Source organism: Protopterus annectens, chromosome 4.part0 (genome assembly GCF_019279795.1).
Source record: "Protopterus annectens isolate FY-2018-M chromosome 4.part0, PAN1.0, whole genome shotgun sequence".
Classification (NCBI taxonomy): domain Eukaryota; kingdom Metazoa; phylum Chordata; order Ceratodontiformes; family Protopteridae; genus Protopterus; species Protopterus annectens.
The window spans coordinates 626020091-626042192 of NC_056733.1; the positions used below are offsets into that span (position 1 = coordinate 626020091).

At 41.2% G+C, this 22102-nt stretch overlaps 1 protein-coding gene and 1 non-coding gene across 2 annotated transcripts in view; both read right to left on the minus strand.

Annotated features, from left to right (window-relative positions):
• The window catches only part of CIT (citron rho-interacting serine/threonine kinase), a 3433971-nt gene that overhangs the window by 2411451 nt on the left and 1000418 nt on the right, over positions 1-22102 (minus strand). The window lies entirely within an intron of this gene.
• On the minus strand, positions 14589-14728 carry LOC122800582. The gene has a single exon (XR_006364592.1). It is a non-coding gene; the product is annotated as a U4 spliceosomal RNA (small nuclear RNA).

A 22102-nucleotide genomic window follows, 5' to 3' on the forward strand; every position in this document is an offset into this window, starting at 1 on the left:
CTGTTATCTCTCTCCCTCATCCCCCCCTCCTGAGTATTCTTCCCAGCATTGACATGAAGTAAGGCATATGCTTTAGAGTCCCCTACAAGCTTAACAAAGTCCAATATTTTCAAATTTTCTTGTTTTTGTCCTGTTTCACAAATAATTATGGCCTTGTAATCCCAAATTTGTCAAATCCCAAATTAATGATCTTGGTTTCCAGACATTAATGAAATGAAGTAGGGCTTATGTTTAGAGTCCCCTACAAGTTTAACAATGTCCAAGAAAGGCCAATATTTCCAGATTTTCCTGTTCTTTTCTTGTTCATCTCCATCACCCAAACCCAGTCTCTGCTTCATCTCCAGTGCACTCTCGATTCTTCTAGTCAACTCCTGTGTTTTTTTCCCTCTCTCAAACATTTTCCATTGAAACACTGGTAAAGGTTTCACTGGCACAATATCTCTGGGGTTTTTGTTGCCAGAAGAACAATAAGCAGAATCGCCTTCTGTTTCACAACTTACTTTTTGTTGGACATACTTTTGTATTTCTTCCTTAGCGAGTACTTCATCAAAAATGTTTTTGCTCCTCCTGGGAAAATATTTTGAAGATAGCTGGGTACAGCAGTTTGAATCTCACACATGCTTCTCAACATTCCCTATATAATGGAATAAATGTATTCCTCTTCTGCCAGTTGTGCAATGAGTAGTTATTCCCCACAAATGCTCTATTATCTCCCACTTTTAGTACTTTGCCCTTCTGCCACAGTTTTGTCAGAATCAACTTCCTCTGCTTGTAAGTTTGCATTTTTACTATTAAAGGTTTAGGTTGTTTTCTCTTAGCCAGGTTTGGAGCATACATATGACATGCTTTTTTAATTAAAAATTCCTGCTGTAGAATACCAGTCCAGTTGCTTGTGCTTTCATAAAATTAACACAGTCTGTTCCTTCCAGCTTCTCAGCTGCTGCAAAAAATCTCAGGTTTTCTCTAAGTGCTCTGTCCTATAATTCAATTTTTTTTAATCATCTCTTCTTGTGTAGTCTTATACTCATCCAGACTTTTCTTCATTTTGACCTCTGTATTTTGCAGTTTAATCATCTCATCTGAGTATCTGTTTAAAGCTTCTTCCATTTTTTCCAGCCTTTTGTTGTTTGAGTTGACATACTCCATCAATATTTCATTTATTTTAGTTGAGTCTGTATGCAATTTCTTTATACTTTCCTCAAGGTTTCTGAAAGTCATGTCTGCAGCTTGCACTTCTTTTTGCTGAACAGCTACAGTACTTTTTCCAGTCAGTGCTTTTTCATCACCTTTTGTAGCTGATTTTCCTTTAGGTCATCTGTACTTCTTTCCTACTGGCATCCAGGCAGTACACTTACTCGATAGTTACTGAAATTTACTCAGAAATCCAGGTCCACTGGCTTTCCCTGCAAAATTTCTCTTTTCACACTGGGAGAGCCAGAATAAAGCTGTTACTCAATGTGCAACCATCTTGTAAGTCCAAAAAGCTTTATCATCTTTGACAGGAAGGGAGGTGTTGGCACTAACCAGATATTAAGCAGCAGCAGCAGTGCGTATACCAGAGTAATCACTTCTGGGTCTGATCTGGTATTAGAATATAACAATTTACAAGACTGAAAAACTTCATGCAATCCATCTGTTTTGTTGGGGGCAGAAGGCTGGCTGTCAGGCAAGTTGCCGGCTATAATAAATACATCCTCCAATGCAAGCAGAACAGGAGGAACTGGAATAGGTTCAGAAAATTCCAGTTGTAGTAACTCATATTTCTTAAGAGACAGTGGAAGATTAATATGTTCCTACTCAAAACTGATTTCATGGGGCTGGCATAATGTTTAAGGTGTTCACCTTACAGACACAAAATATGGGGTTAGATTCTCAGCCTTGGGAAGCATGGCTAGGCTTAAAAAGCCCCCCCTCTTGGGGTCATTAATTTAGCAATTACCTATAATTACCTATGAAATTATCTCAGAAAAAGTAAATTCTTCAAAGAGACTGTCAGAAGCAACACTTCTCAGAATCATAAACCTGGGAGGAAAAAAAAACAGAAGTTGTCCCTTCACAATCATGTTGTAGTTCAAAATCTTGAACGTCTTCAGAAAATAAAGAATCCCTTTTTCTTTTACCAGAAACACCGGAACTGGCAGAATTAAGATCTTGAACTAAACCCAGAGCAAAGCCCAATAAATCACTCCTGTCCAAAGTAAAAAACAGGATAAGATATATGTCCAACTTTTTTTCTTTTATTTTTGACAAAAATTTCTGAAGAAGCAGACCTACTTTTGACAAGGCACACATCCATAGGGGCAGGGATTCCAGTTTGGCTAGGCAGAGAGGTATCCCTATCTCCTTCTTCCAAGGCCAACAGAAGTGGTTCTTTCTTGCCTTCCAAGAGTACTCCAACAGCTGCAGAGAACATGTCTAACCCCAAGTCTATGGTGGCTGTAGGAACTATACCAGAATAGGCCAAGGTAAAATGTGAATAGTATGAAGAAACAGAAATGGCCACAAAAGAATCACCCATCTGAGGATGAGGGTCTTTAATAGCCAGATGAACTGGCAAAGGCTGCATGGCAATTTTTTTCTTTCTGTGGCTGGAAAAAGGAAGAACGGAGGAAATGGTAGATTGTTTCACTGTAAAACCTAAAAAGACATCTGATTCACAGGAAAGCCTGGCAGCACTAGTAGGTGAAACAGGCAAGTATTAAAAAACGCTAACACCCCCCCCCCAAAAAAAAGAAAAGTTAAAAGCATTTTAAAGACTTACTCCAGCCTCCAAAAGTAAAGCAGCATAACTTTTACCAAGGAAAAATTACTGTTAAGTTAGTATGAACAACTTTTTTCCACAAAAGTAAGAAGTTAACATTTCTGTTTAAAAGTTACTAAAAGTGAATTAACAGTCAGTGTATTTTCCCCAGCTTAAAAAGACTAATGTCATGGAAAGAGTTCACTTTCTGTCATAAAAATAAAAAGTGGAAGGTTTTTCCTCAATGGGAACTTACCTGCCCGACAATGGAACAGTAATAGCTGACCTTCAGTTCTCCAAATCTCCCAAGAGGAGCACTCTTCAGCAGCAGGAAAGCTCTTGGCACACCAACCCACTCTTTCTTCAGCTCTGCTTGAGCTGGTTAACAATTTGGTTATGTGGAAGGTGCCCTTAAGTTTTGAAAGCTGGCTAGCTGTTTTATCCTTAGCAAGGCATAACCCATGCAGCTAAGGCTACTGCAGCAGTGATCAATATGATGAACATCTTTTTCCCCATTCTTCAGTGCAGTTTTCTTTAAAGACAGCCACCACCTAAAGCCTCAGCAGTCTAGCTAAAAGGCAGCACATTCTTTGAAGTACAGTTTGGTACACAGTAGATGGGCTAGTCTTTGAAGGATGACCTCAGCAAAGACAACTTGTACACCCACAGACCTAGCGACAGCATCCACAAAATCAAAATTAAGAAATGGCTAACTGGAATCCCACCTGAGAAGGATCTCAAGGTCCTTTAGGCTTCATTGGTGCCAATTCCACCTTAAGGACTGGAATATGAAGTAGACAAGCAAAACCGCTGATATCCCTAAACTGTAAAGTAGCTTAGGAGTACACCCTGTTGTTATAACAAGCACTGATTGCTCTGGACATTTCATCAGGTAGCAGAAGAAAATTACAAGGCAGTCCTTGGATTACTGACAAACTAGAGAGATCGCATAACAGTCAACCTTAGGATATTTAGACAATAAATAACTTCAATTGTCTGGGAGACTTTTTGGGAACTGCGACAGTAAAGGGTGCCTCTAGCCTTACAAGGTAACCTTCTTAAAGACTGGCACTAAAGAGAATGTCCAGTTGGCTAAAAGGCTACTTACAGTGGGAGGGACCCAAGGGAAGGAGAAATTGAGGCTACAGATCTCATGAGCCAGAGCAATTTACAGAGAGGCTAAAAGGTTAAGGGTTCATGAGGAATAACTGGTTTGTTATCCTTGCCCATTTCAAAGACAAAGGCCTAAACAGCTCTTAGGATGGCATGGAAAGCCCCAGGGTGAGGGAACTCCATGTGCTCCAATAATTCAGAATGAAGGACTAAACAAAGGCTCACCTGAGCATGTGTTGGGAGCCAGGCAGAGCAGTACCTCTAAATGTCCACATGCACCACCAGATCCAGCACACAAGGTGGGCAAGATTTGCACTGCCCCTGGATTTGGCACTCTACCAAAGTCTTTAAGTCAGAGATTTCCAGTCATGACTCAAGCTGAGCCAAGTACCCAACAACAATTTCACATTTCATGCCTGGGCCACAGACCTGGAATGGGCTCACCTGGCATCCAATCCTCAAACCAGGCTAATTTTTGCTTGACCTATGGAAATTCCCTGAGAGGAGCAGACCTGGCTCCAAGTACAGTGACCCACAAATATGTGACTTGAATGCTAGCTCAGTGACATTGATTGGGCAAAGGTCAAATATGAAGATGGCAGACTAGATTAATCTCAAATTCCAGCTAACCATGGATGAAGTCCTTTCCAGGGAAAACTACAAGAATGCTCAAGATGTGGAGTTGCCTCAGGAGGGTAAGGTCTCGACCAGTCCACTAAATTAAAACATCAGTGAAGAAACTACAAACTTTTTCTCGGGTCAAGAGAGGGACCATCTCCAAGGAGCTTCTTAATATCCATTACAGGATTCAGATGAGCTTTAAAAACTGCAAACAACTTACAAAAACGGGTATGCAGATGCAGAAACTTCCTCTGATGATAGCTAGATTCAAGAACCAAAGCATGCAAGTAATAACAATGAACTGGCTACCACAAGGGAAAAGCATGACTACATTGCTGACATGTTATGTTGTGGCACAAATTAGCATGGGCTCATGGACAGCTGCTGTGCATCTGTGTGGAAACGTCAGAAAAATGATGCCATATTTTGACTGGTAGAAAAGAATCCAATCACATGACACATTAATAAGGCTTAAATTAGATTGATCATGTTCTTAGTAATGCTGTAGGAACAGATTCCTACAGCTATAGCAGAGGTACTTCATATGTAACATAATGTCTCGTGTCCCAGAAAAATGAAGCTTCATGTTAACAAGTACCCCAGCCAACTTATGGCAATTAAATTAAAAAGGAACATTGTTTCATTGGACTAAAGCCTCATACTCTTTACCTGAAATAAAAGAAACTGTCTTAGGGAAAATCACTGACTGTCAACTTAGAGGTAGCTGCAGGACATACATGGATACAAGTAGTTTGCTGGTACACCCTGAAGAGAAATTCCAAAGTCGTCCCCCCCCCCCCCCCCCCATACATTGTTTTTTTTTTCTCTCATTTTGTTATTTATCTTTAATTTATTAAGGTACTTAATTCTAACTAATGTACACAATTCTAAAAACATAAAAGCCTTGGTACAAGATCAAAATCAGAAACAATTAAAATGATTATATACATGTAATTGATCAATATAACAGCTATCTAACCAGGTTAAGAAAAACTCTCCTGTACAAATGACAACAATGGACCCTAGTTAAAGTGATCTTGCATTGAAATCAGCCACACGGAGTGCTGCAGGCTAGTAGTGATTCATAGCCCCACACTGCACAATAGTGGAGGAAACCCATATGCACACCATAAAAATATTCACAAATGAGTGCCTAATAATATGCAAATGATCTGTGGCATCTATAAAAAGGGTAAACGCAATTTTCTGATGGCCAGGCCACATTTCTCCTAGTGGTATAAATATCACATTTTCTCTTTCTTGAAAAGAGGCTACTTGCCTAGTGGGACTAATACAATTAACAATAAGCTAAATAAAAATAAAAAAAAAATCATCTTCGGCTCCATTTTCCCCATTTTTCTAAATAGGATCAGGGTATTGCATGAACTGTTGCCTCTCATCTCAATTTACTGTCACTCTCATACTTCCCTTGACAGTCATGCTAGACTGTTGCAGGTCTTCCCTCACACAATCCATTCTCGTTTTTGATGGACTTCATTTCCTCTTGCCTTTCTCCTGTCTCTCCCAAATTATCTCTACCAAACTGTCTTCTGTATTCCTACATTATTGTAATCCAGGGGTTACCAAAGTGTGTGCCGCAGCGCCCTGGGGAGCCGTGACCTCCTCACAGGGGCGCCACGAACTAATAAGCTTAGCTGCAAAATAAACCATGAACTAATAAGCTTAGTTATTAAGCTTATTAGTTTGCGGTTTATTTTGCGGCCGCGCTATGTCTTATAGCTTGTCTATTATATGAGTGAAGGAAGAGGATTAACAGGCAGAATCTCTAGATCCTGTGGTTATGTTATGCATATAACTTTTTCCCTCTGTGACCAATATGCCTTGCTGAGTTACATTCTTCCTTCTGCTAACTTCAGTCCATCACTTCCTTTGTTTATAAGATGGTACTTTACTCTCTGGCATCCAGCCTTATTTCTGCAACAATCCAACAGCTTTCCCTGGATTTTGGGCTGCCTATGGTTTTCAGTCCATCACTCTTTCTCATTGCCAGCATATTAGCTGCTGACTGCTTTCTAAATACATGCCACCAATACCATAGACACACATTCTTCCCAGTGTTCCCAAAATGTTACAGTTTTGGGTTATTTGCAACCACAACAGACTTTTCATGGAAAAAATAAAACATTATAACATGACTTTTTACTTCTCTTGAACTCTTAGCTCTCCAGACAAATATATCACACACTCGGCTGTATTTTGCTGGGAAAAAAAACACACATTGCCTTTTCTATTGTGCTTATCTCTGACTTCCCAACCTGCATCACTCCTACAGAGGAGGCTAATAGTGGGCAGGGTGTCATGACGTTGCCTTGAAGTGTTTATGTCTATGGGCCTTGAGAGGTGTAAGTAAGTAACCAGGACGGGAAAAGAGAGGAGCGAGACAGCAATATGGGGTTGCTATCTTTAGTTATTAATGACAGCTAACAGGTATTCAGAAGTACATTAATACTACACGAACGTGTGCAAATAAATACCGTTCTTGCTAGGAAGTGAAAGGCTATTTTTTGACTCTACATTGTTTAATGTCGCCCTGAGTGGTTGTTTGAGTGTATACAAAATAGATAGGTAGTGATGGATACGAAGTTGTTCTGTGTTCCAGGGCTTAGTTTGAGACTGACCGTTTTATTCTATATCAGTTAAGAATTGCCTGGAGCTTAAAAGTACAGTTTTGTACCTACCATAAATGTAGATGTTCGAGGATCCACATTGCTGCAGTCATAACCTGTGGGTAGTCCGCTGTCCTCGGTCGGCCCGAATACCAAAGAGTTAGGCTGGCGTCGGTCATGGTCGCCCGGAGCTGACGTCAGTACGTAGTAGTACTTAAGCGCATGACCGACGCCATATCCTCAGTCTTTCTTGCCCCAGATGTCAGAAGGCCTTAAAAAGGAAAGGCCAGAGCCAAAAAAGAAAATGTCCAACAACCACCAGAGAGAAAATAACAATTATCCCAAAGGAACAACAACAACAACCCCAAACAATAGAGGGGAAGGAGGGAGGGAAAATAGGACTGCAGCAATGTGGATCCTCGAACATCTACATTTATGGTAGGTACAAAACTGTACTATGTTCTTCGTCTCACATTGCTGCAGTCATAACCTGTGGGTAGAATCCCAAAGCAAAGGAAAAGGGAGGCTGGCAAACTAAAAAGCATTAGGGGCTGCTAACATGCTCTGTAAGACTGCAGTGGCAAACCCAGCCCTGGACTTGGAATAAAGAGGGAGATGGTAATGCTTAGTAAAAGTGTGAACAGAACTCCAAGTAGCTGCTTCCAAAATATCATTAGTAGCTACACCCCTCAAAAAAGCAGTAGATGTGGCAGTAGCCCTAGTGGAATGAGGTCTGATCCCAGCAGGAACATTCTTCCCATCATGAGAACAAAAAGCAATACAATGACCAATCCACTTTGAAATAGTCTGCTTTGAAACAGCTTTCCCTTGTGAACTCAAAGCAAAAGAAACAAATAACTGTTTAGTCTGTCTGAACTCCTTAGTTCTGCTCAAATAGTAACGTAACTGCCTGTGGATATCCAAAGAATGCAAGACTTTTTCCCCCTTATTTTGGGGATCAGCATAAAAAGTAGGCAAATGGATAGACTGGTTCAAGGCCACATTAGAAATCACTTTAGGCATAAAAGTAGGGTTAGTACGCAAAGAAACTCTATCCTTATGGAATATCAGAAAGGGTTCAACTGCCATGAGAGCCTGCAATTCAGATACCCTCCTAGCAGAAGTAATGGCCAACAAAAAAGCAGTCTTCCAAGACAAAAACGTCAATTCAGACGTAGCTGCAGGCTCAAAAGGAGGCAAAGTAAGCTTCTCCAACACAAAATTGAGATCCCAGGAAGGAGTAGGAGCTCTACGTGGGGTCTTATATTTTTACCCTCTAAGAAATTGCTTAAACAAAGGGTGAGAAAATAAAGGAGGGTCACAATCATAGTGAGCAGAAATGGCTGCAGCATGAACCTTCACAGAGGAAAATGACAAACCCTTGTCTAGTAATTCAGTAAGGTACTGTAGTGTAAAACTCAAATTAGGCACAGAGACATCAAAGCCCTTTGTTGTGCTCCAAAGAAAAAATCTCCTCCATTTATCAGCATAAACTTTTCTAGTGCTGGGCCGCCTGGCTTCCAAAATGACATCTAAAACCTGTTGAGGAAGTTGAGATCCCACAGGCTCTAAAACAGAATACGCCAGGCCGTTAGATGCAGGGACTGCACCCTGACATTGAGCAAATGACTGCTTCACTGGGACAACAAGTGAGGAAGCTGTGGCAAAGGCCAAGGAGGCTCCTGAATTAAACTCCTCAGCAGAGGATACCAGTGCTGACGTGGCCAATCTGGTGCTATTAGAATCATGCAAGGCTTGTCCCGCCTGACTTTCAAGAGTACCTTGGGAAGGAGAGGCAGAGGAGGAAAAGCATAGACATGAAGGTTGTTCCAACTGAAAGATAGAGCATCCACTTTCCAAGCTTTTGGGTGAAACATCTTTGTGCAAAATTTTGGTAGTTGGAAATTTAGAGGAGAAGCGAACAGATCTATGTCTGGAGTTCTCCAAGTCACTGTCAACTGTTGGAATACCTGAGGATCCAATTTCCACTCGTGGGGGTCCACAATTTGTCTGCTCAATACATCTGCTAGGGAGTTCTGTGCTCCTGGCAGAAACTGTGCTTGAAGAGTGATGTGCAAACTCAGAGCAGTCTCCCACAATATCATTGCTTGTCTGCAGAGAGGGTAAGAATGGGTTCCCCCCTGCTTGTTGATGTACCACATGACTGTAGTGTTGTCTGTTCGAATCAACACCTGTCCTGGTTGAAGTAGGCCCTTGAAAGCCATCAGGGCAAACTGGACTGCTAACATCTCCTTCATGTTGATATGCAAATGCTGTAGTCTGGGAGGCCACGTGTCTTGAATCCATTTCCCATTGAAGTGTGCTCCCCAAGCCAGGTCTGAGGCATCCGTCGTTATGATCTGACTCGCCTCTGGTCGGGTCACAGAGAGTCCCTTGTTTAGGTGACATTCCTGTGCCCACCACAAGAATTCCTTCTGGATGCAAGGTATTATCTGAATGACAGTGTCCAAATCGTGGCAGTGTTGAGTCCATACACTTTTGAGATACCATTGTAGCTTCCTCATATGCAATTTGGCATTGGGAAGTACTAGAATGCAAGATGCCATGAACCCCAAGGCTTGAAGGACTGTCCTTGCAGTCAGCCTGGACAGTACTGATAATTGCTGGAAGTATAGGTGAAGAGTTCTTTGTTTGTCCGGGGTCAGAAAAGCCATCTGAGAGGCTGTATTCAGTCTCACACCCAGAAAGCACATGTCCTGAGAGGGTACTAGACTGGACTTTATTTCATTCACAGAATACCCTAGGCACCTTAAAACTGCCATTACATACTGTAGATGTTGAAGTAACTTGTCTTTGTCTTGAGCAAGAATCAAGCAATCGTCCAGATAAAGATAAATTTGTATTCCCCTCAGTCTGAAGAAAGCTATTACAGGAGCCAGAACCTTTGTGAACACCCTGGGCGCAGTAGATAAACCAAAGGGCAATGCAGAGAACTGATAATGAGAAGTACCAGCCCGAAATCGCAGGAATCTCCTGCAGCTGGGCCTGATAGGAATGTGAAGATAGGCCTCTTTGAGATCCAGAGTTACCATCCAGTGATCTTTGCCTAGCATAGGCAGAAGTTGCTGTAATGTTAGCATCTTGAACTTTGGAATGTCTAGGTATATATTGAGAATGGACAAATCCAGAATTGGCCTCCAAGTGTTTCCTTTCTTTGGCACTAGGAATAGACGGGAATAAAACCCTAGGCCTACTTCTGATGGAGGTACCACCTGGATTGCTCCCATCTGTAAAAGCAAAGAAATTTGTTCCTGAGCCTCCAGCCTTTGCTGAGGAGGTACATCTGGCATGCCTTTGAAAGGAGGAAAAGTGTGAAAATAAAACTTGTAGCCTTGATTTATTATCTCCAACACCCATTTGTCCTGGGTGACCAAATGCCAATTTTGTTTGAAAAGTGCCAACTTTCCTCCTAGAGGAGCTGCCAGAAAAGAAGGATCTGGCAGCTGAAGGTACAGGTCATTGGGTCTGTTTACGAAAAGGCTGACCCCTGCCCTCACCAGAAGATTGTGCAGGAGAACTCCAAGTCCTAGGTCTGAAAGAACCCTGAGCGTGAGACCTGCCCCTACTACGTCTAGACCTGCCCTTAGACTGAAAATCCGAAGAAGGGTAGGACCATCCTCTTGCAGGCCAATTCCTGCTAAACTTAGGGGGCTGCACTGCAAAAAATCCTTAACCGTCTGCATAGATTTAGCTTTATCTTCCATCTTTTTCAAAACTGACTCCACAGGGGAACCAAAAAGAACTTCAGATTGAAGAGGAGCATCCAAAATCCGAGCTTTAACATGCTCTGACAAATTTTGATCCTTAAGCCAGGCATGTCTACGAATAACTGAACCAGTAGCAGCCACCCTGGATGAAGCCTGAAGAGCATCGAAGCCACACTGCAAGGAATGTTTACCAACTTGATCTGAAGCATGAACCAAGTCCTGCAATTCCTTACACTCTATACCCTCAGATAAAGCATCTACCTTAGATTTCAATTGACCTAACAGAAAGTTCTGATACTTCAGCATATGAAATTGGCAATTTAAAGCCCTCATAGCTAACGTAGAAGAGGTGTACACTTTTTTCCCCCACCTATCCAACGCTCTAGAATCTTTATCCAAGGGAACTGGATTCTTAACCACAGAAGCCCTGACACCCTTCGGCCCTTGAATAATAGTTTCCGGGTCAGCTCTAGGACTCTTATACAAATATTTGTGTGCCTCTGGAACTCTGTAATACCTGTCTGGCTTGACAGGGGCAGGGGGTAAAGAATCAGGATTAAGTGAAGCTTCAGAAAAAACATCCTGAACAACATCTAAAACAGGGGGAATAGCCAAAGGCCTATGTTGTGGCAAAAACAAAAATTCCCTAAGCCTCTTTCGAGAGTCTGAAAAATCCTGACCTTCCCACTTGAAATGCTCCCTCATGGAATGCAAAGTTTCAGAAAAGGAAAAATCCTCTGGAGGTGAAGCAGAAGGACAGGAATCCTCTGCATCCGAATCTGAATAGGGAGGAAATTCCTGAATATCCTCAGCTGAGGACTCAGAGTAATCTGAAGAATGCTCCATTCCCTCTAAATCTGTCTCCACCCTAGGCCTCTTCTCTGGAGGGGGCATAGAACCCCTGATCAAAGTAATCAAATCCTCTGCCATTTTCAACATATGTTTTTTAGGAACAGAACCTGAAGAACTAGAGCTATGGCCCGTACCAGTAAGACCATGTTTAGCCTTAGCAGGGCCTTTAGTCACTGAGGTAGAAGGCCTAATAACCTTTTGTAAAGATGGAACTACAGATACTTGAGAAGCACCCTCGGCCTGGCCTAACTCCTGAGAGGCCAACTCCTGCAAAAGTAAAGGTTCCCCCTGGGATTCAGCCGAGACCTCGGCTGGATCCACAGATTCAACCATAGATTCCATAGAACCGGCGTCCGCAACGGACGACTCATCCGGTTTAGACCTTAAAGATTTATCTTTTCGCTTTTGCGGAGCGGGCGCCGGAGGATCCGACGGCATGTTGTAGTTACACCGCTTACCGAAAACAAGCCTAGCACAGTCTAATCTACGTTTAATGGTGCGCTTATTAAATCTAGCGCAAAAGCGACACCCGACTACGTCGTGCTCAGGCCCCAAGCAAGGAATACAGAGAGAATGATAGTCCCTATGAGGTATCTGTTTCCCACAAGAAATACAATTATTAACTTTTTCTGACATCCGGATTAACTGAGGCAAGAAAAGACAAAAATTTTCCCCAACGGGGTACTTAGCCCAACTTGGTCTTCGGTCTGAAACTCGAAATTTGAAAATTTCAGAACGCCGAACGGCACTTGCAAACGCTGCTTCTGCTTCGGACCACGCGGCAAGAAAGACTAAGGATATGGTGTCGGTCATGCGCTTAAGTACTACTACGTACTGACGTCAGCTCCGGGCGACCATGACCGACGCCAGCCTAACTCTTTGGTATTCGGGCCGACCGAGGACAGCGGACTACCCACAGGTTATGACTGCAGCAATGTGAGACAAAGAACATTTTGTATGTTAGTAGCAAGTTGTTGAACTATATGTTGTGTTGCCGTCCTCTCCTTCTACACTTCAGGGAAAAAACTTATTTTATGATTGCTTTTCCCCATTAAGTACCAGCTAAAAATTTAGATCGAGATTTTTTTTTTGGCCAGAGTCTCGCAGTACTGTATGTTATTTTTATTATTCTGCCCGCCTCTTTTTTTCAGTACCTTGGAAAAGAGTTGGATTGTTTCATTTAGTAAAGTCTCCTGGATTTATTGCTGATACTGTAGATGTTTTTGAGATGGTTTATGTAGATCCTCATTCCCGTTGTTTCTGTTTAAGGCTTAGTGAACCATACTTAATAGCACTCTGGATTATGTGAGTTCTGGCTGGGGGGGGGGGTGTCTCTTTTCTGTAACAGTATATGGTTGTATAATTTCTTTTCTTAACAGCACTTGACCACAGTGAGCCTCATTACTAAGGCTGGATTAGAGTCTTGGATAGTTTTGAACTCTCTACTTTTATGTGTCAGCCCATCTTAGTAAAAAGTGCTGGAACTCATTCACCAGGAGGGCTCTTTATACCTGAACTTGCATATTTGTGACCTAGTTTAGTACAGAGTTAGTTGCTAATTCTGCAGTCCTGAGTTTGATTTTCTTAACCATTTAGATGCCATGATTCTGAACAAGATGCTTGATTGTACAATGCTTTTGGGTTGCCTGAAAAAAGAGGCACTTGTGTATGATAGATTTACAAAATTAGCAAACAATTAAAATGTGTAGATAATACCCATTTCTGTGTCATAGACAGAGCTAACCGTGGATGACATATTTTCAGTTAAGGGCACAGGAAGCTGGAAGAGCCAGACAACGGAAGATGGGACTGAGAGCCCAGCACTGGTTTCTCATCTTGGGGAGTGGGAGGGGGTCCAGATTTCTGTATGTCTGACCAATAAATTAGTAACACTGTGGTGTGGGGTGATTTATTACTGTATGTGGACTCAGGGGAATGGCCTGTGTGCATGATGCATGCATGTCCCTAGGACAGTAGCCATTGTAAGTGTTACAGCCACCATAGGGATGGGTCAAGTTGGAGAGTTTATATGCCCGACTCTTACCTGTTCTAGGGACAAATGGGCAATAGGACTTTTGCTTTGCTTAGGAAAATTATTGTTAAGACAGACTTCATATCCATCAAAAAATGTATGGTAACACAATAGATTTTACTTTAGCAGCTTACTAAGTGTATATGAGCAATATTTAAAATTTGTCTATACTTTTAGGTTTTTGCCCCAACCCCCCCATTACTTTCGGCTTTGCCCACATTTCTTGTCTAAGAGGTTGAGAGGTATCATCCCCAATCAGGGGCCTTTGACCTTCATTGAGGGTTGTTCCATTTGAGATATTTGACTGGAGAACTATGACTATCACTTAAGTTAAGATTACTAATATTGACAATACATAGAAACACGTTGGTAGACGGGTTTTTATCTTCAAATAATGAAAGTTTCTACTGATTTGCACACCATTCATATAGCGCACCTACAAGTTTAACACTGTCTTGCTCTCTTGAGCAATACAGGCAAGGCATTCTTGGCGGTGGTTTAAACTTGTAGATTGTTCCGTTGCTTTTTATTTCGTGCACTCCCACAGTCTGTGTATTTCAGACCTGTCAGTCTCTGAACATTAAAATTTATAGTGCTGGCCTTTAAAAATCATGGCAGAGGGCCCCAGTGAGGAACGTCGTCTTATTTGCTTGGAAAAGAAGGTCCGGGAATGCTTACCCCGTACATTTATTGATAATTAATGTTTGTATAAGCTTATTTAACTTGTATAATAATGTGACGCTAGTTATCTAGTTCTCAGCCTGCAATTTAATGCCCCATGCATTTTTTTTCTTTTTAAAATTCTGATAGCAATGATTCGTATAATAACTTAATCATTGTTCACTATATAGTCGTGAGGCTAATATTATGCTTTTCTTCTCTTGAACATTTTACAGGTGTTTTTCACCAAGGGGCTACCTCTGGACATCAAACTAATATGGGATTAGTTTTCAATTAGCAATAATCACACCTCAGATAAACCTCATTGGCTATGATACTGCCACTGCGCAAACTAATATGGGGCAGGCACAAATAAAAATTGACGGGGGGGGGGGGGGGTTTTGTCAAAACCTGGATTCAACAAGGGAACCGAGAATCAAAAAAGTTTGGGAACCACTGTTGTAATCTATTCTCTCTAACCTTCTCTGCAACAGAAGATGTTTTGGCTTCTGCTCTGACTTCATTTCTTTGGGTATATATTTAGATGAACAAACTCTTAAAATGTCAAGTACGACATGCTCGAACGTTCATCTAATCGAAACCCCAGAATATCAAAACAAGGAGCTTCGAAAAGTTATAGTTGGCCAGCCATCAAGAAGCCAACAGCTGTGCTCCCCACACCTCCCCTACTTAAATATACCGACTCCGAGATCACCTCACAGTGGAGAACTGCCAGAACATTACACAGGATGAACGTTGAGACCGCACTACAGTGGAGGACTGCAAGAACGGTGAGACAGAGTGAACATTCTGATGTCAGCCATTGGCTTCCTCATGGCTGGCCAACTGTAACTTTGCAAAACTTATTGTTTTGACATTCTCTGGTTTCGCTTAGATGAATGTTCGTTTACAAGTTGTCGAGCATGTTGTACTCGTCATTTTAAGCATTCGTTCATGTAATACGGAACCCATTTCTTCATCTGTCCCACAGTGTGCACTCTAACACCCACTGCAGGCACTTCATCTCTTTCATTTCTAGCTTCCTGAACTGCTCTGCCTCCACCACCCAGGTTTCTTATACATGTTACTTTTCAACATTTTTGTCATTGTTCAGTCACACACTACCCCCGATACACTGTCTCAGCTGGCTGCAGCTCCTCTTATTCTAGTATGACTTCCTCATTCAGACTTCCCTTTTCTTAAGCTACCCTCCAAGATACGTGAAGTTGTTAACCTGTTCTCTCTATTCTTCCATCTATTTCACTTTTCAGCTTTTTCTGATATCTCTAATTTGCTGCCAACAGCAATCTTTTCTATACTGAGCTTTACCCCATTTGCCTTCAGTTTTACATTCCATTCTTCTATCATTTGCCAGCGATCTTGTTCAAAGTCTGCTTGCAATGCCACATCATCTACACACAGTGGCTTTGTTGAACTGCCCCCCCTCAAACCAGTTTGCTAATGTAGTCCATCAACAGGATGAACAGCTGAGAGCTGGATCCTTGTGCATCCCATTCCAACTGGGATTCCCTGTGCAAGTCCAAACATTGTTCATACTTGTGTTATTAGGTCGTTGTACATAGCCTGCACTAGTTCTACCAATGTTTCCAGGACTCTGAACCACCACAGAACTGTTCAAATCAGTTTTAATGGAACCTTGTTGTATGCCTTCTCCGAGTCTAGGAATGCCTAGTTGGACTCTTTCTTCATCTCTAGCTTCTTCTACACCATCTGTTTCACTGCACACATCAGGTCAGTACTGTTGCATCTTGAACTGAATCCAGACTGCTTAGCTCCCATAAAATCATCCTCTTCAGCACTTTCATGTAGCATGACAGGAGGTTAATACCTGTATACCACCCAAAGTTGTGAGCGTCCCCCTTTGTTCCTCTGCACTGGCAGTAGCATGCTTATTTTCCTGTCATCTAGATTACTTATTTCTCCCAATATTGCTATAAGTGCCCTCAGGAGCCATTTGTCCTCTAACTCGCCCAACATCTTGATCATATCAGCTGTGACCTCATCTGAGCCTGCTGCTTCTTCCATCTTCATTTTCCTTGATGCTGTCCATGCATCTTCTAAGGTGGTCTCTTCTTTCACTGCAGACTATATATGGGGCAGTACAACTTCTGTGAGATTTTTTTTTTTTTTTTACTCAGAAGCTGCTGAAAGTATTCCTTCCATCTGCCTTTAATGTCCCGTGTACTGGTGAGCAGGTTGCTGCTGGCATCCCTAATGAATAGTGTCTGATAACTATATTCTTAATCTTTATGTGTTTGTCGTACAACCTGAGAGAGTTTCCTTCTACGACCTGCTGAGTTATTTTCCATAAGCTGGTAGAGTGCCTCTGATGCCTTTTTGTTTGTTAGTGTAATTGCCTTCTTAGTCTCTCTGCAAAATTCCTTATTAGCCAAGTCTATATTTTGTATCTCACACTATTTACTGTACTCCTCCTTTCATTTGTTAACTTCCCGGCATTCTGTGCTCCCAACATCAACTTTCTTTATGTTCCCTCTTTCTATACCATACTCAGCCACATATCTGGTCTACAGTTTTCACACATACTCTTCTGAGGTGATGCCATGCTTCTTTTAACATAATCCTTTCCTTCCGTTTCCTGAAGTGATAGAACCCTAATTATTTCCTTGAACTCTTGTGTTTTCACTCCAGTCAACTTTCAGGTTTCCACTGCCTGGAGCCACCAGTGTTTTTCTGTTGGGGCTGACTCGGCAATCTTGGATTCTACTGCAGTGCTCTTTCCGTATTAGAATGATCACTACCCGAGTTGCATGTTGGCCAGACTTGTATGTGATATTGTGAACATCACTCTTGCTGAACCACATGTTGACCACCATCAATCCATTTGTCAGACAAAAGTCTAAAATGACCCCTCTTCCTCTATTCCTGCTGCCTTACTAATGTGGACCTAGGCAGTCCTCCTAATCTCTTCTGTCCTGTCATGAGCATTCTGGTCTCTCACTATTCCCACCAACTCATGTTTATGTAATAGGTCCTGCAACTGTAGCTTGAATGCACTCTTTTCCTCACTATCACAATCTGACTGTGGGGCATAGGCTCAGCTTTAGAAGACTGCCCTATCTTTACACTGCAGTCTGATTACCATGGATCTTTCACCAATTCTGATGACATCTCTCAGTATCCTCAGAAGACTCTTCCCCTCACTGCAATTCCCAAACCATGTCTAGTCTGACCTCCCCCTGAGCTGAAGAGTCTGAATCTCAGGCCAAGTGGCTGTGCTGCACTGCCTTTCCACCTGGTCTCCTAGAAACAGGATGTCTAGTCACCTGCTTACCATCATGTCATCCAATTCCAAGCCACACTCAGTTAAAATATATTCAGTGTAGCAATTCTTAATTCATGTTGGGCAGACTGATAGATTTTGCATCTGGCTTTTACTCAACAAAACGATCCCTCGTAATCCAAGCTGATCATCTTAACATTGGCCGGCCAAGTAGCTTATTGATCCATGGTTGCTGGGCTTTATGGTGGGTATACACAGGTCAATAGAGGCACACAGGCCTCTCCCACTACATGGGTCTCAGACTTGGGTCACAGGAGGCCAGGTCCTCAATCTACTCATAGGCAAATACCCATTTTTGGCAACATTAGTCCACATAACCAAATCTACAGCTAAATTGTTACACTGTTGAGGGGCTATCCCTGATGCACTATGCAGTCTGTGATCCATGTTCTCCTGTTTAGAGGATACTGTAAACTACATGTAATGCCTAAAGGAGTTGGTTTGTACAACTTTTCTCCCCAAAAGATACCACCAAAAGTCGGTGTTACTGCCCAAGACTCCATTCAGTTTTTGGAAGAGTTTGAAGTGAAGACACCCAGCATGTGTTTTGGGAGGTGAGAGGAACCCACCAGAGTTATGAGGAGAACATGTAAACTTCACATACAGATATTACCCAGAAGTCAGATTACAACCCTGTACCTTCTGCTTGGGAGGCAAAGAACTTAACCATTATGCCAACCATGTCTCTAAAATAAGGTCCTAATGATTTAAAATGTATAAGCAAGGTGAGCAAAGTCACAATTCATAGTTGTTTACAAAGGAATTTGACCACCTCTCTGCACCCAACTAAAAAAAGGCAAAACATGTCAAACATTTTACCTCTGCAGATAGCAATAATGCTTAGAATTACAGCAACTGCCATGAAGCAGAATAATGCTGCCGGATACTTCCCATCTGTACACAAGATGCCATCTAGCACCAATGTAAATGGTACCACCATCAGGTGGCTTGTCCTAATTCTACTAGTCAAGAAACTGATCACTTTACAGTTGATCAAAACACTGCATGCAACTTTATGAGATGTGTTATTTGCTCATGGTGGGATCATAACTTACTGTACCAAGTTTTTGGTAAGCATTAAAATAGCAGAATTTTTACTCAGCCACTGATTTACATATCTCTCAGAACCATTCTATGTTAGGGAAATTAAAAACACCCACCAATATAAGATTACCTCTGTCCAGTTTTTCATTTGAGCTATCCATCTAAGACGCTCATTTTTGGGCTCCTCTAACATACCATAATATGTAGTGTTCATCAAAAATATGGAAGCAGATCTAATGCCATTTTTAAACAAGTCAAAATCTGCAAACATCAGTCTTAATGGTACTGATTTGTATAATAAATATGAAGCTCCCCCCACCCACAGACTGAGAACTCAAACACTCAAACTTCTAGTAACCAGGTAATGATATGCCCTCACACTGCCAAGGTATCACTATTACCAATACTGAACATTTATATTCATATCATAAATGCTACAAGTTCATTCAACTTGTTTAACTTACATACATTTTTTATTTTACACAGTAAAGATTTTCTTTCTTTGAAGTCTCCCCACTTCTATTTGAAAATGTTGATTGAAATCTAAAAGATGTTTGCCATGTTGTAAAATATTGGTTCAAGAATTTAACACCAATATACCACGGGTGTAACAAATATACCTTAAAATAACCCTACTTGTTAATAAAGTCCTCTGAATTCTTAATTAAACCACGATCATTGTTATTGCAAAAGTGATAACCACTTATTAAATAATTTTTCAGAAAATACAGCTGTACAAGTAAACATATCGCAATAGTAGAAGTTTGAATGATCACTGCTCTACTAGCCTTAGATACATGGATTGTATACTGCGATGATATAACAGCTATCACCTTCCAAAGCTTCTGAGCACCTCTCAGACACCCAAACTGTTAGCATGAGCTGAGTTAACAAAAAGACAGTTTTTGGTGAAAAGTCCTTGAGGGCTTTCCTGCCAACTGAGAGGGGGAAGGCTAAGCCCTGAGAGGATACTGCTAAGAAAAAGAAAAAAACAGATGTCCACTCCCTGGCAGAAATAAACACACAAAAACAAAGGTGGAGGAGGGAGGGCATTACTATGGCAGAAATCATTTGACTACCTACAGTTATGGTACATTTAGTTAAAATGACTATATTATAACCATCATTTTGATCACTGCTGCAGTAGACTACAATAGCTTAAAGTATAGTTGTGTAAGATCTTACCATAACAGCAGAAGTCCCACTTTTCATTTCTGCATTATGCATTACATGTGGGATCTCCTGACAAGGACACACCTATGTCCAGGCTAGTAAACTAAAGCCTTTACATTCTCCTGACATAAAGGTGACAAAAGCACTGTCAATACTCAGAACTGAAGTGCCCCAGGAGAACTAGAGTAATCCCAGAACAAAGGGCATATGCATCCAGGAGGGAAGAAAGAAGAGAAATAAAACAATAAAGGAAAAGATCCCTTAGCCAACAGAGTACGCAAAACAGCAAAAAGGAGAGAAAAGTGGGCAGGAGGGAGGAAATGAAGACTGCAGCAGTGAAAAGTAGGACATCTGCTGGTATGGTAAGATCTTACTCAACTGTACTATGTCCTTCCTTATCACTGTTGCAGTATTCATTACATGTGGGAGATTACCAAAGATACTGTAAAAGATGAGAGGAGAATGGCACACAAGAACACTCCACAAAACCATAAAGGATAGCCCTGGCAAAACCTGCCCTGACTATTGAAATGACATCCAACTTGCAATGTTTAGTTTAAGTATGGACACAGTACCAAATAGCAGCTTCTAGAACTGCTCTAGTATTAATATCCTTGAAGAAAGCTCTAGAAGAGGCTACAGCTCTCACAGACTCGGCTTGAACTGAAGCTGAAAGCTGTATACCATGAAATGAATAACAAAAGGAAATGGCCTTAGAAATCCAGGAGGTGGTGGTTTGCTTAGAAACTGCCAACCGAATGACCTGGCACTAAACGAAACAAAAAGCAGCTCAGGATAGCCTTAGTCTTATCCAAGTAATATCTGAGTAATCTATATTAATAATAAAAAAAAAACTATCCACCAACCACCTCTAGTAGTATCAAAAACACACACGAGCTGATTCTGTGTGTTTTTGATCAATCTATATAAATCCAAGGTGTAAGAACCTTCTCACTAGCAGATTGTGGAAAAGAAAAAAAAAAGAAGGGAGTTTGATAGACTGATTAAGGAATAACTCATTGACTACCCTGGGCACAAAAGGAGGATTAGTATGCAGACAGACACTGTCTCTATGAAAAATCAAACAGGGAGAACCCACCAGAGCTTGAAGTTCAAAAACTCTCTTGGCTGGAGTCAGAGCAACCAACAAAACATTATTTCAGCTGTAATGTTGCAAGAAGGAAGAAGCGGGTTTGAAAGGAGTCCGAGTTAGCTTTTAAAGGACAAATGTAAGGTCACAAGAGGAAGGAATATGTTTGTTTGGGTCTTTAAGGAATTGTTTCACTTCAAAATGAGAGGACAACTTGGTGGGTCTTAATGCAGAGAAAGGATTCAAAAGAATAAGCTGGAATTTTACGAGCAGGGCAACAGTAGCATTTGCATTTCCTGATGCAATAAAGTTAATTAGGATATATGAGTAATCAAAAGCAAAAATCAAAGTGGGAGAGTTTGTCTCTGATAAGTTGTGTTCGAGCAGAGGAACCAGGTAGTGGTGTCCTCTCTCTCTTTTGTTTGCATTATATTTACAACCACTGGCAAAGAAAATAAGGGACTCAGAAGTTCAAGGATATAATTGGTATGTTGCTCAACAAAACTGGCTTTATTTGCAGATGGGTATTATTTTCCACCAGATGAAACCATAATGGACATCTCAGTGTTGTGGAACATTCTGAGACAGTTTCAGTTTTTTTAGGTTATAAAATTAACGAAGATAAGACAAAGGCTATAGCTATAAACTATGTAATCACGGATGGATTGGGTCAGCAATACCCATATTTATGAGGACAAGACAAAATGAAGTAGCTAGGAATATGGATTAAATGGGATTCTGTTATGGCAGCTAAGCATATGTGGGAAAAGACTAAAACAAAGATAATATAAAAAATCAGAAACTGGAAGCTTTTCCCTGTAGGTACAGATAGCAAGACAGAAGCAGTAAAATGTTTAAGTACCCTTAAAATATACCTGACCAGTGTATAAAATAATCAACCAGAGGATAAGCTGTAGATAATTAACAGCTGAAGGATTTTATTTTGTAGGGAAAGAGGGCAAGATACAAGTGGGATAAGTTCATCCTCCCAACAGAACAAAGAGATTTAAGACTACCTGATCTGAATGGATATTTTAGAGCTACACAGTTAAGATTCTTATACATAACAGCAGAAAGCTTCAATTTAAAGTGGAAAGGGC